Genomic DNA, 14,434 nt, shown 5'->3' on the forward strand with positions numbered 1-14,434 from the left:
ATGAAGTATTAAGTAATTTCTGAAATTTCACTGGGGGCAGTTGCCCCCACTACTCAATGAATGCATCCGTCCCTGCTTGTACCTCATGACATTTTTAGATCTGAATTACATACTTTATGACGGCATGAGTCTCTAAACTCCATTGTCGGGGGTGAGGAGCTCTGCAGCGTCTCGATGATTTAATACAATTCCTTTGTTTTCCATTCAAACACGCTTGTTCTTATCTAAGATGTTCATTTGCGCTTAATTATGGAGAAGGTGATGATCCGTGACACTCATCACCTTCCTCAATCCATGAACGTGTGTCTGACAACCACCTCCATTCTACATCAGATTGAATGAATATCTCTTAGATTCCTTAATCAGAATCTTCGCGGTATAAGCCGGATTGATGGCGGCATTCATGAGAATCTGGAAAGTCTAAACCTTGTCTGTGGTATTCCGAGTAGGATTCTGGGATTGAATGACTGTGACGAGCTTCAAACGCTTGAAGGCTGGGCGTTAGTGACAGACGCAAAAGAATCAATGGATTCTACTCCAACCTGATTGAGAACCGACAGATGATTAGCCGTGCTGTGACAGAGCATAGGAACGTTTTCACTGAGAGGATGGGAAGTAGCCACTGACAACGGTGACACCCTACATAGAGCTTGCCATGGAAGGAGCCTTGCGTGTGTTGAAGGATTTCAAGGAAGAGTTGAAGTCAGAGGACAAAGCATCTCCAAAACTCCAACATATTTCCCATTACTGCACAACAAGTAACAATTTGATTCTCTCTTATATTTCTTACAATTTTAAATACTTTGACTTCTTACAATTAAATCCAAATAACCTTATTGGCCTCCTGACTAAGATTAATAAAATAAACATTGATTGCCTCAAACCAATAATCTCCGTGGGATCGACCCTTACTCACGTAAGGTATTACTTGGACGATCCAGTGCACTTGCTGGTTAGTTGTGCGAATTACAAATTCGTGCACCAAGTTTTTGGCGCCGTTGCCGGGGATTATTGAGTTTGAACAATTGAAGGCATATTTTATTTCTTAGATCAGGAATAATTTATTTTTGTTGTTATATAGTCATTAAATTTTGATAGGATAGTTTCTTTTCAAAAATTTCTTTTCAAAAATATTATTTTTCTTAATTTATTGTTAATTTTTCGTGAATTTAGTGTCTTGTTCTAAGTTTGGTGTTAATTACATATTTTATATTTTCTTTAAAATTTTCGTGTTAGTGTTCTTGGTTCTTCCTTGATCTTCAAGTTGTTCTTGATAATTGGGTATACCCTTTGGAACCTTTTTCAAAAATAATTTTTCTTGGATTAAATCTTGTACCAAACTTTAAGTTTGGTGTTTTCTTGTTAATCTTTTTATAATTTTCGAAAATTTTATTAAGGTTTTTTAAAAATTTTAAGTTTGGTGTTCTTTCTTTTGTTCTTGGTGTTCTTGTGAATCTTCAAAGTGTTCTTGAGTTTTTCTTGTGTCTTGATCTTAAAATTTTTAAGTTTGGTGTTCCTTGGTGTTTTCCCTCCAAAAATTTTCGAAAATAAGGAGCATTAGATTTAAAAACTTTAAGTCTTGTGCCTTTTGTGCGTTTTTCTCTTTCATCATAAAATTCAAAAAAAAAAATTATATATATATATTTTCTAACTAATTTTAAAACTACATTTTCGAAATTTTTTTTTATAAATTTCAGATTTCAATTTCAAAATTTTTCGAAAAATTTTCACAAAATATTTTTAAATTCTTTTTATATATTTCGTTTTTATTTATTCCACTTTTATAAAATAAATAAAATCAACATATAAATTATCTCTTGTAATCCATCATGGAAGCAAGTAGGAATGAACAGTCCAAGAGGACTCTGGGGTCATATGCTAACCCCACTACTGCTTCAGATGGGAGTAGTATCTGTATACCCTCCATTGAAGTTAGTAGCTTTGAGCTGAATCCTCAGCTCATTATCATGGTGCAGCAAAACTGCCAATATTCTGGTCTTCCACATGAAGAACCCACAGAGTTTCTGGCACAATTTCTGCAAATTACTGATACAGTACATGATAAGGAAGTAGATCAGGATGTCTACAGATTATTACTGTTTCCATTTGCTATAAAAGATCAAGCTAAGAGGTGGTTAAATAACCAGCCTAAGAACAGCATAAAAACATGGAAACAGCTGTCAGAAAAATTCCTGAATCACTATTTCCCTCCAAAACGGATGACACAGCTAAGGCTAAGCATCCAAGGCTTCAAACAAGGAGATAATGAATCCCTTTATGATGCTTGGGAGAGATACAGAGAGATGCTAAGAAAATGCCCCTCTGAAATGTTTTCAGAGTGGGTGCAATTAGACATCTTCTACTATGGGCTTACAGAAAAAGCTCAGATTTCTCTAGACCACTCAGCTGGTGGATCTATACTATGAGAAAAACAATTGAAGAAGCTCAAGAGCTTATTGATACAGCCAGAAATCAACATCTGTACCTAAGCAGTGAATCTTCCATGAAAGAAGAAGCTAAAACAGTAACTGCAGAACTCAGTCCGGTGGATCAGGCTATTGAATTTAATCAGCAATTAGACTTTCTAACTCAGCAGCTAGCCGAATTCAAGGAAATACTACAGGAAACAAGAATGGCTAACAGGAATATGGAAGTGCAATTAAAGCAGACAGAAAAGCAACTATCAAAACAAATAGCAGAGAATGCCAAGCAGTTCAATTAAGAAGTGGGAAAACATTAAATACCTCACTTCAAAGCAGCAGGAAACCAAGAAATGAACAATTGGTTACTCAAAATCCCTCTGAGGACAGTCAGAGCCCAGAGAGGAATAAAGCTGGCGCTGAACGCCCAGACCATGCTCATTCCTGGCGTTCAACGCCAGAAACAAGCATGAATCTGGCGTTGAACGCCCAAAGGGAACATGGTTCTGGCGTCCAAACGCCAGTAACAAGCAAGAAGGCGGCGTCTAACGCCACTCCAGCTTCCACCCCTGGCATCCAAATGCCAGTAAGGGATCAGTCACATACAAGTGCTGATGACAACCCTTCTAAAAAGGCTTCCCAACCCACTTCTGTAGGTAATAAACCTGCAGCAACTAAGGTTGGGGAATACAAAGCCAAAATGCCTTATCCTCAAAAGCTCCGCCAAGCGGAACAGGATAAGCAATTTGCCCGCTTTGCAGACTATCTAAGGACTCTTGAAATAAAGATTCCGTTTGCAGAAGCACTTGAGCAAATACCCTCTTATGCTAAGTTCATGAAAGAGATTTTAAGTCATAAGAAGGATTGGAGGGAGACTGAAAAAGTTTACCTCACTGAAGAATGCAGTGCAGTCATTCTGAAACGCTTACCTGAGAAGCTTAAAGATCCTGGGAGCTTTATGATACCATGCACATTAGAGGGTACTTGTACCAAGCAAGCTTTATGTGATCTTGGGGCAAGTATCAACCTAATACCTGCATCTACTATCAGAAAGCTTGGTTTAACTGAAGAAATAAAACCAACCAGGATATGTCTTCAACTTGCTGATGGCTCCATTAAATACCCATCAGGCGTGATTGAGGACATGATTGTCAAGGTTGGGCCATTTGCCTTTCCTACTGACTTTGTGGTGCTGGAAATGGAGGAGCACAAGAGTGCAACTCTCATTCTAGGAAGACCTTTCCTAGCAACTGGCCGAACCCTCATTGACGTCCAAAAAGGGGAAGTAACCTTGAGAGTCAATGAGGAGGAGTTCAAGTTGAATGTTGCCAAAGCCATGCAATATCCAGACACCCCAAATGACTGCATGAGTGTTGATATTATTGACTCTCTGGTAAGAGAGGTCAATATGGCTGAGAGTCTCGAATCAGAGCTAGAGGACATCTTTAAAGATGTTCAGCCTGATTTGGAGGAATCAGAGAAGATAATAGAACCTCTGAAAATCCCTCAAGAAGAGGAGAAACCTCCAAAACCCGAACTTAAACCATTACCACCATCCCTGAAATATGCATTTCTGGGAGAAGGTGATACCTTTCCTGTAATTATAAGCTCTACCTTAGAGCCACAGGAAGAGGAAGCACTAATTCAAGTGCTAAGGACACACAAGACAGCTCTTGGGTGGTCCATCAGTGATCTTAAGGGCATTAGCCCAGCCAGATGCATGCACAAGATCTTACTGGAGGATGACGCCAAACCAGTGGTCCAACCACAAAGGCGGCTGAATCCAGCCATGAAAGAAGTGGTGCAAAAGGAGGTCACTAAATTACTAGAGGCTGGGATCATTTATCCTATTTCTGACAGCCCCTGGGTGAGCCCTGTCCAAGTTGTCCCTAAGAAAGGTGGCATGACAGTGGTTCATAATGAAAAAAATGAACTGGTTCCTACAAGAACAGTTACAGGGTGGCGTATGTGTATTGATTATAGAAGGCTCAATACAGCCACCAGAAAGGATCATTTTCCTTTACCATTCATAGACCAAATGCTAGAAAGACTAGCAGGTCATGAATACTACTGCTTCCTGGATGGATATTCAGGTTATAATCAAATTGCAGTAGATCCCCAGGATCAGGAGAAAACGGCATTTACATGCCCATCTGGAGTATTTGCATACAGAAGGATGCCATTTGGCCTGTGCAATGCACCTGCAACCTTTCAGAGGTACATGCTCTCAATTTTCTCTGATATGGTGGAAAAATTCCTGGAAGTTTTCATGGATGACTTTTCAGTATTTGGAGACTCATTCAGCTCCTGCCTTAACCATTTAGCACTTGTTCTGAAAAGATGCCAAGAGACTAACCTGGTTTTAAACTGGGAAAAATGTCACTTTATGGTGACTGAAGGAATTGTCCTTGGGCACAAAAGTTTGAACAAAGGAATAGAGGTGGATCAAGCTAAGGTAGAAGTAATTGAAAAATTGCCACCACCTGCTAATGTTAAGGCAATCAGAAGCTTTCTGGGGCATGCAGGATTCTATAGGAGGTTTATAAAGGATTTTTCAAAAATCGCCAAACCTCTGAGCAACCTGCTAGCTGCTGACACGCCATTTATCTTTGATAAAGAGTGTCTGCAGGCATTTGAGACTCTGAAAGCTAAATTGGTTACAGCACCAATCATCTCTGCACCAAACTGGACATTACCATTTGAATTGATGTGTGATGCCAGTGACCATGCCATTGGTGTAGTATTGGGACAAAGGCATAACAAGCTTCTGCACGTCATTTATTATGCTAGCCGTGTTCTAAACGATGCACAGAAGAATTACACAACCACAGAAAAAGAGCTACTTGCAGTGGTTTACGCCATTGACAAATTCAGATCCTATTTAGTAGGATCAAAAGTGATTGTGTACACTGATCATGTTGCTCTTAAATATCTACTCACAAAGCAGGATTCAAAACCCAGACTCATCAGATGGGTGTTGCTTCTGCAAGAGTTTGATATAGAAATCAGAGACAGAAAAGGGACAGAGAATCAAGTAGCAGATCACCTGTCCCGAATAGAACCAGTAGAAGGGGCGTCCCTCCCTCTCACTGAGACCTCTGAAACTTTTCCGGATGAGCAACTCTTTGCCATCCAGGAAGTGCCATGGTTTGCAGACATTGCAAACTACAAGGCAGTGAGATTCATACCCAAAGAGTACAGTAGGGTGCAATCAAAGAAATTAATCACAGATGCAAAGTACTATCTTTGGGATGAACCATATCTCTTCAAGAGATGTGCAGACGGAGTAATCCGTAGATGTGTGCCTAAGGAAGAAGCGCAAAAGATTTTATGGCACTGCCATGGATCACAATATGGAGGACATTTTGGAAGTGAGCGAACAGCCACAAGAGTCCTCCAAAGTGGCTTCTACTGGCCCACTCTCTATAAAGATTCTCGAGCATTTGTGCTTAATTGTGACAGTTGCCAAAGATCAGGCAACCTACCTCACAGTTATGCCATGCCTCAACAAGGGATATTGGAGATTGAGTTGTTTGATGTATGGGGTATTGACTTCATGGGGCCTTTCCCACCATCATACTCAAACATTTATATTCTGGTGGCAGTGGATTATGTATCCAAATGGGTGGAGGCTATTGCAACACCCACTAATGACACTAAAACAGTGTTAAAATTCCTCCAGAAACATATCTTCAGCAGATTTGGTATCCCTAGAGTATTAATCAGTGATGGGGGCACTCATTTCTGCAATAAACAACTTTACTCTGCTCTGGTACGTTATGGAGTTAGCCACAGGGTAGCTACTCCATATCACCCACAAACTAATGGGCAAGCTGAAGTCTCAAATAGAGAACTTAAAAGAATCCTGGAACGGACTGTAATTAACCGTAGAAGGGATTGGGCAAGAAGCCTGGATGATGCTCTGTGGGCATACAGAACAACATTCAAGACCCCCATAGGGACCTCTCCATACCAGCTTGTGTATGGAAAGGCATGTCACTTGCCAGTGGAACTGGAACACAAGGCCTACTGGGCAACCAGATTCCTGAACCTTGATGCCAAGTTAGCTGGAGAAAAACGGTTGCTCCAGTTAAATGAGCTAAAGGAATTTAGACTCAATGCTTTCGAGAATGCAAAAATTTACAAGGAGAAAGCAAAAAGATGGCATGATAAGAAATTGTCATCCAGAGTCTTTGAGCCAGGGCAGAAAGTTCTGCTATTTAATTCAAGGCTCAAATTATTCCCCGGGAAATTAAAATCCCGGTGGAGAGGTCCATATGTAATTACAAGTGTATCACCATATGGATACATAGAACTTCAGGATAATGACTCTAACAAAAAGTTCATTGTTAATGGACAAAGAGTTAAACATTATCTTGAAGGTAATTTCGAGCAAGAATGCTCAAAACTGAGACTTGATTAGAGCTCAGTGGTAGTCCAACTAAAGACAATAAAGAAGCGCTTGCTGGGAGGCAACCCAGTCATTTACAAAGTTTATTTACTAATTAAATAAATTTCCTTTTTTTACAGGTATGAGTCCAAGTATCTTCAAAGGGTAAAAATAGCAATTGATTGAATTCACAGAGTTACAGGGAAATTTGGAAGCTCACTGGCGTGAAAAAGCCAGTAAGATACATTTTGGGCGTTGAACGCCCAAAAGAAGCACCCACTGGGCGTTCAACGCCAGTAAGGGTAGCCATCTGGGCGTTAAACGCCAGAAAGGAGCATCTTCTGGGCGTTGAATGCCAGAAAGAAGCACCTTCTGGGCGTTTAACGCCAGATTGACAGCATCCTGGGCGTTCAGAAAAACGCCCAGTGATAAAGGACTTCCTGGCGTTCAACGCCAGAAAGAAGCATCAGCTGGGCGTTGAACGCCCAGGAGAAGCAACAATTGGGCGTTAAACGCCCAAAACATGCACCAGTTGGGCGTTTAACGCCAGAATGGTGGGGAAGAGCCTCTCCTTCTATTCCTCTCCTTTCCTTTCTTTTGCTTGAGGACAAGCAAACCTCTAAGTTTAGTGTGATTTGCCATGATCACTGAGCTAAAACTCATTAAGATCATGGCACCTAAGGGAACAGGGAGAGCAAGGATGTGAACTTAAGGGAGCTAAAGCGTCAGAAATTAATTATTGAAGGCACCCCACAGACTAGAGGAACATCCACTTCCCAAAACACAGGTCGTTGAGTTCTAATCTTTGCCTTAACTCTGTGATAACTGTTCTTATTAGAAATTTACCTTAGAAGTTATATATTAGTAGTAGTAATTAGTATCTCTACTTTGATTTTAATTCCAATTAAGTTATAATTTATTTTTCTCATCATCATCAAACATGAATAAAATAGTAGATTTTTAGAATAAAGAGGCAATATTTTTTCGAGTTCTTAATAAGAAAAATTCTAATTAATTATATGTGGTGGCAATACCTTTTGTCTTCTGAATGAATGCTTGAACAGTGCATATTTTTGATATTGAATTTTATGAATGTTAAAATTGTTGGCTCCTGAAAGAATGATGAACAAGAGAAATGTTATTGATGATCTGAAAAATCATGAAAGTGATTCTTGAAGCAAGAAAAAGCAGTGAAAAAGCAAAAGCTTGTGCGAAAAAAAAGGGAAAAAAATAGAAAAAGAAAAAGCAATCAGAAAAAGCCAATAGCCCTTAAAACTAAAAGGCAAGGGTAAAAAGGATCCAAGGCTTTGAGCATCAATGGATAGGAGGGCCCAAGGAAATCAAATCCAGGCCTAAGCGGCTAAATCAAGCTGTCCCTAACCATGTGCTTGTGGCATGCAGGTCCAAGTGAAAAGCTTGAGACTGAGTGGTTAAAGTCGTGATCCAAAGCAAAAAGAGTGTGCTTAAGAACTCTGGACACCTCTAATTGGGGACTTTAGCAAAGCTGAGTCACAATCTGAAAAGGTTCACCCAGTTATGTGTCTGTGGCATTTATGTATCCGGTGGTAATACTGGAAAACAAAATGCTTAGGGCCACGGCCAAGACTCAATAAGTAGCTGTGTTCAAGAATCAACATACTAAACTAGGAGAGTCAATAACACTATCTGAATTCTGAGTTCCTATGGATGCCAACCATTCTGAATTTCAAAGGATAAAGTGAGATGCCAAAACTATTCAGAAGCAAAAAGCTACAAGCCCCGCTCATCTAATAAGAATCTGAGCCTCACTTAAAACTCTGAGATATTATTGCTTCTTAATTTCTTTTCATCCTATTTTATTTATCTAGTTGCTTGAGGACAAGCAACAGTTTAAGTTTGGTGTTGTGATGAGCGGATATTTTATACGCTTTTTGGGGGTAATTTCATGTAGATTTTAGTATGTTTTAATTAATTTTTAGTAGAATATTATTAGTTTTTAGGCAAAAATCATATTTCTGGACTTTACTATGAGTTTGTGTGTTTTTCTGTGATTTCAGGTATTTTCTGGCTGAAATTGAGGGAGCTGAGCAAAAATCTGAGTTAGGCTGAAAAAGGACTGCTGATGCTGTTGGATCTTGACCTCCCTGCACTCGAAATAGATTTTTTGGAGCCACAGGAGTCCAATTGGCGCGCTCTCAACGGCGTTGGAAAGTAGACATCCAGGGCTTTCCAGCAATATATAATAGTCTATACATGCTGCTGTCTGGAGTTAAACGCCAGAAAAATGTCATGATCCGGAGTTGAACGCCCAAAACACGTTATAACTTGGAGTTCAACTCCAAGAAAGGCCTCAACTCGTGGATAGCTTTAGTCTCAGCCCCAGCACACACCAAGTGGGCCCCAAAAGTGGATTTCTGCACCAATTATCTTAGTTTACTCATATTCTGTAAACCTAGGTTACTAGTTTACTATTTAAACAACTTTTAGAGACTATTCTTGTACCTCATGACATTTTTAGATCTGAATTACATACTTTATGACGGCATGAGTCTCTAAACTCCATTGTTAGGGGTGAGGAGCTCTGCAGCGTCTCGATGATTTAATACAATTCCTTTGTTTTCCATTCAAACACGCTTGTTCTTATCTAAGATGTTCATTTGCGCTTAATTATGGAGAAGGTGATGATCCGTGACACTCATCACCTTCCTCAATCCATGAACGTGTGTCTGAAAACCACCTCCGTTCTACATCAGATTGAATGAATATCTCTTAGATTCCTTAATCAGAATCTTCGTGGTATAAGCCAGATTGATGGCGGCATTCATGAGAATCCGGAAAGTCTAAACCTTGTCTGTGGTATTCCGAGTAGGATTCTGGGATTGAATGACTGTGATGAGCTTCAAACTCCTGAAGGCTGGGCGTTAGTGACAGACGCAAAAGAATCAATGGATTCTACTCCAACCTGATTGAGAACCGACAGATGATTAGCCGTGCTGTGACAAAGCATAGGAACGTTTTCACTGAGAGGATGGGAAGTAGCCACTGACAACGGTGACACCCTACATAGAGCTTGCCATGGAAGGAGCCTTGCGTGTGTTGAAGGATTTCAAGGAAGAGTTGAAGTCAGAGGACAAAGCATCTCCAAAACTCCAACATTTTTCCCATTACTGCACAACAAGTAACAATTTGATTCTCTCTTATTTTTCTTACAATTTTAAATACTTTGACTTCTTACAATTAAATCCAAATAACCTTATTGGCCTCCTGACTAAGATTAATAAAATAAACATTGATTGCCTCAAACCAATAATCTCCGTGGGATCGACCCTTACTCACGTAAGGTATTACTTGGACGATCCAGTGCACTTGCTGGTTAGTTGTGCGAATTACAAATTCGTGCACCAATCATATTTCTGGAGTTTACTATGAGTTTGTGTGTTTTTCTATGATTTCAGGTATTTTCTGGCTGAAATTGAGGGACGTGAGCAAAAATCTGATTCATAGGCTAAAAAAAAAATTGCAGATGCTGTTGGATTCTGACCTTCCTGCACTCGAAATAGATTTTCTGGAGCTGCAGAAGCCCAATTGGCGCACTCTCAATTGCGTTGGAAAGTATACATCTTGGGCTTTCTAGAAATATGTAATAGTTCATACTTTTCTCGAGTTGAGATCACGCAAACTGGCGTTTAACGCCAACTTTCTACCCTATTATGGTGTTAAAAGCCAGAACTGGCATAAAAGCTAGAGTTAAACACCCAAACTGGCACAAAAGCTAGAGTTAAATGCCAGGAATAGCCTCTACACGTGAAAGCTTCAATGCTCAGCCCAAACACACACCAACTGGGCCCCGGAAGTGGATTTCTGCACTATCTATCTTAGTTTACCCATTCTCTGTAAACCTAGGTTACTAGTTTAGTATAAAAACTACTTTTAGAGATTCATTTTGGACCTCATGACATTTTATATCTGAATTTGTATCTTCTATGGCATGAGTCTCTAAACCCCATGGTTGGGGGTGAGGAGCTCTGCTATGTCTCGATGGATTAATGCAATTATTTCTGTTTTCTATTCAATCACGCTTGTCTCCATTCTAAGATATTCATTCGCATTTCAACATGATGAATGTGATGATCCATGACACTCATCACCATTCTTAACTTATGAACGCGTGCCTGACAACCACCTCCGTTCTACCTTAGATTGAGTGTGTATCTCTTGGGTTCCTGGTTCACGAGTTTGATTGCCTCTCCTGACAACAGAGTGTTCAAATCTGTGAAACCAGAGTCTTCGTGGTATAAGCTAGAATCAATTAGTAGCACTCTTGAGATCCGGAAAGTCTTAACCTTGTCTGTGGTATTCTGAGTAAGATCTGGGAAGGGGTGACTGTGATGAGCTTCAAACTCGCGAGTGTTGGGCGCAGTGACAGTGTGCAAAAGGATCAATGGATCTTATTCTGACATGATCGAGAACCAACAGATGATTAGCCATGTGGGAAACCGTAGAGGACCATTTTCACTGAGAGGATGGATGGTAGCCATTGACAACGGCGATCCACCTACATACAGCTTGCCATGGAAGGAGCCTTGCGTGCGTGAAGAAGACAACAGTAGGAAAGCAGAGATTCAGAAGACAGAGCATCTCCAAAACCTCAACCTGTTCTCCATTACTACATAACAAGTAGTATTTATTTCATGCTCTTTTACTTTTTGCAATTAAAACTAAAAACCATTATTGATATCCTGACTAAGAATAATAAGATAACCATAGCTTACTTCAAGCTGACAATCTCCGTGGGATCGACCCTTACTCACTTAAGGTATTACTTGGACGACCTAGTGCACTTGCTGGTTAGTTGTGCAAAATTGCAAAAGTATGATTGTGATTTCGTGCACCAAGCTTTTGGCGCCGTTGCTGGGGATTGGACAACTGACGGTTCATCTTGTGGCTTAGATTAGGAATAATTTATTTTTTTTGTTGTCATAGAGTCATCAAATTTGAGTCTTTTATTTTCTTTTCAAAAATTTTATTTTTCTTTATTAATTATTAATTTTTTTTTAGTTTAGTTTCATGTTTGAAGTTTGGTGTTAATTGCATGTCCTCATTTATTCTTCATATTTTCGAATTTGTGTTCATTGTTCTTTCTTGATCTTCAAGTTGTTCTTGTTTATTTTTTCTTGTTTGATCTTTAGTTTTTCTTGTTTTGTGTCTTTCCTTGTTTTTCATGTGATTTTCAAAAAGTTCAAAAAGATTTTTCAAGAAAATACTTTTTCTTTCATGACTAAATTGGTTAGAGCGTTGGCTTATGTTTTTGGTATCTTCTTTTCAAAAATAATTTTTCTTTTGATTAAATCTTGTGTCAAATTTTAAGTTTGGTGTTCTCTTGTTAATTTTTCTTTAGTTTTCAAAAATTTTATTTTGGTTTTCTAAAAATTTTAAGTTTGGTGTTCTTTCTTTATGTTCTTGAGTTCTTTGAGTCTTTGAATTTTGTTGATGTTGTTCTTGTAAGTCTTCAAAGTGTTCTTGAGTCTTCCTTGTGTTTTGATCTTAAAATTTTTAAGTTTGGTGTTCCTTGGTGTTTTCCCTCCAAATTTTCGAAAACAAGAACCATTAGATCTAAAAATTTTAAGTCTTGTGTCTTTTGTGTGTTTTTCTCTTTTCTCATTAAATTCAAAAATATCTTTTCTCTTTACTTTTATTGAATTTTTGAAATTTACCTTTAAAAATTCAAATTTTTATTTTAAAATTTTTAATTTTTTTCTTCTTATCTTAGTTTTAAATTTCAAAATTCAAATCTTTTTCAAAAATCATATCTTTTTCAATATCTTATCTTATCTTTTCTAATCTCAAATTTTAAAATCATATCTTTTTCAAATCTTTTCTCTTATTTTTTTCTTAGAAATATCTTCAGTTTTAAGACATATCTTTTTCAAAACCTCCTAACCACTTTCTCTCTCTCTATTTTTCGAAAATATTTTACAAAATTTTTCAAAATCTTTTTAATTAATTAATTATTTTAGTTTTCAATTTCCTTTTATTTTATTCTTTTTCTAATTTTTGAACCACATTCAATTTCTCATTTATTTTACCTTATTTTATTTTAATTTCGGTATTTTAATAAAGAAAAGAAAAAAATAATAAATAAATAAAAGAATAAATATTTTTTTATAATCCACATCATCTCCCTTTCTCCATCATGGACCTAAGTGGAAATGAACAGTCCAGAAGGACTCTGGGGTCATAAGCTAACCCCACTACTGCTTCATATAGGAGTAGTATCTTTATGCCCCCCATAAGAGCTAACACTTTTGAGCTAAATCCTCAGCTCATTATCATGGTACAACAAAATTGCCAGTATTCCGGTCTTCCACAAGAATAACCTACCCAGTTTCTGGCACAGTTCTTACAAATTGCTGATACAGTACATGATAAGGAAGTGGATCAGGATGTCTACAAATTATTGCTATTTCCATTTGTTGTAAAAGACCAAGCTAAGAGGTGGTTAAATAACCAACCCAAAGCCAGCATAAGAACATGGAAACAGTTATCAGACAAATTCTTAAATCAATATTTCCCTCCTAAAAGGATGACATAGCTAAGGCTGGACATCCAAGGCTTTAAACAAGAGGATCATGAATCTCTTTATGATGCCTGGGAGAGGTACAAAGAGATGCTAAGGAAATGCCCCTCTGAAATGTTTTTCGAGTGGGTGCAGTTAGACATCTTCTACTATGGGCTTACAGAAAAAGCCCAAATATCTCTAGACCACTTAGCTGGTGGATCTATACACATGAGAAAAACAATTGAAGAAGCTCAAGAGCTCATAGATACAGTTGCTAGAAATCAGCATATGTACTTAAGTAGTGAGTCCTTCATGAGAGAAGAGGTTAAGGCAATATCCACTCAACTTAGTCCTCCAGAACAAGTTGCTGAACTCAATCAGCAATTACTTGCTCTAACAAAACAGTTAGCAGAATTTAAAGAGATGCTACAAGACACTAAAAATGCTAACAAAAATATGAAAGTACAATTGGATCAGACACGATAGCAACTATCTAAACAGATAACAAAAGAGTGTCAAGCTGTTCAATTAAGGAGTGGGAAGGCGTTGAATGTCTCAACTCAGGGCAGCAGAAAGCCAAGAAAGGAACAACTAAAAGAGGATGACCAAGCCACTGCCCAAAATCCCTCTGAGGACAGTAAGAGCCCAGAGAAGAATGATTCTGGAGTTTAAACGCCAGAAAAGGGTGAAAAACTGGCGTTAAACGCCAGTGGATGTCCAAATCTTGCATCCAAACGCCAGAAAAGGGTGGCAATCTAGTGTTAAATGCCCAAAGAGCACCAATTCTAGTGTCCAAATGCTAATGGGGGATCAGACATCTGCAAGTGCTGATAACAACCCCCTTAGGCAGGCTTCTCCAACCACCTCTGTAGGAAGTAAACCTACAGCAACTAATGTTGAAGAATATAAAGCCAAGATGCCTTATCCTCAGAAACTCCGCCAAGCAGAACAGGATAAACAATTTGCCCGCTTGCAAACTATCTCAGGACTCTTGAAATAAAGATTTTGTTTGCAGAGTGATGCGTGAGCATCTTTCCTATCTTTTCCTAGTGAATTTGCATATAATTTGTTAAGTTTAATAAAGAA

Source organism: Arachis hypogaea, chromosome 10, assembly GCF_003086295.3.
Source record: "Arachis hypogaea cultivar Tifrunner chromosome 10, arahy.Tifrunner.gnm2.J5K5, whole genome shotgun sequence".
Classification (NCBI taxonomy): domain Eukaryota; kingdom Viridiplantae; phylum Streptophyta; class Magnoliopsida; order Fabales; family Fabaceae; genus Arachis; species Arachis hypogaea.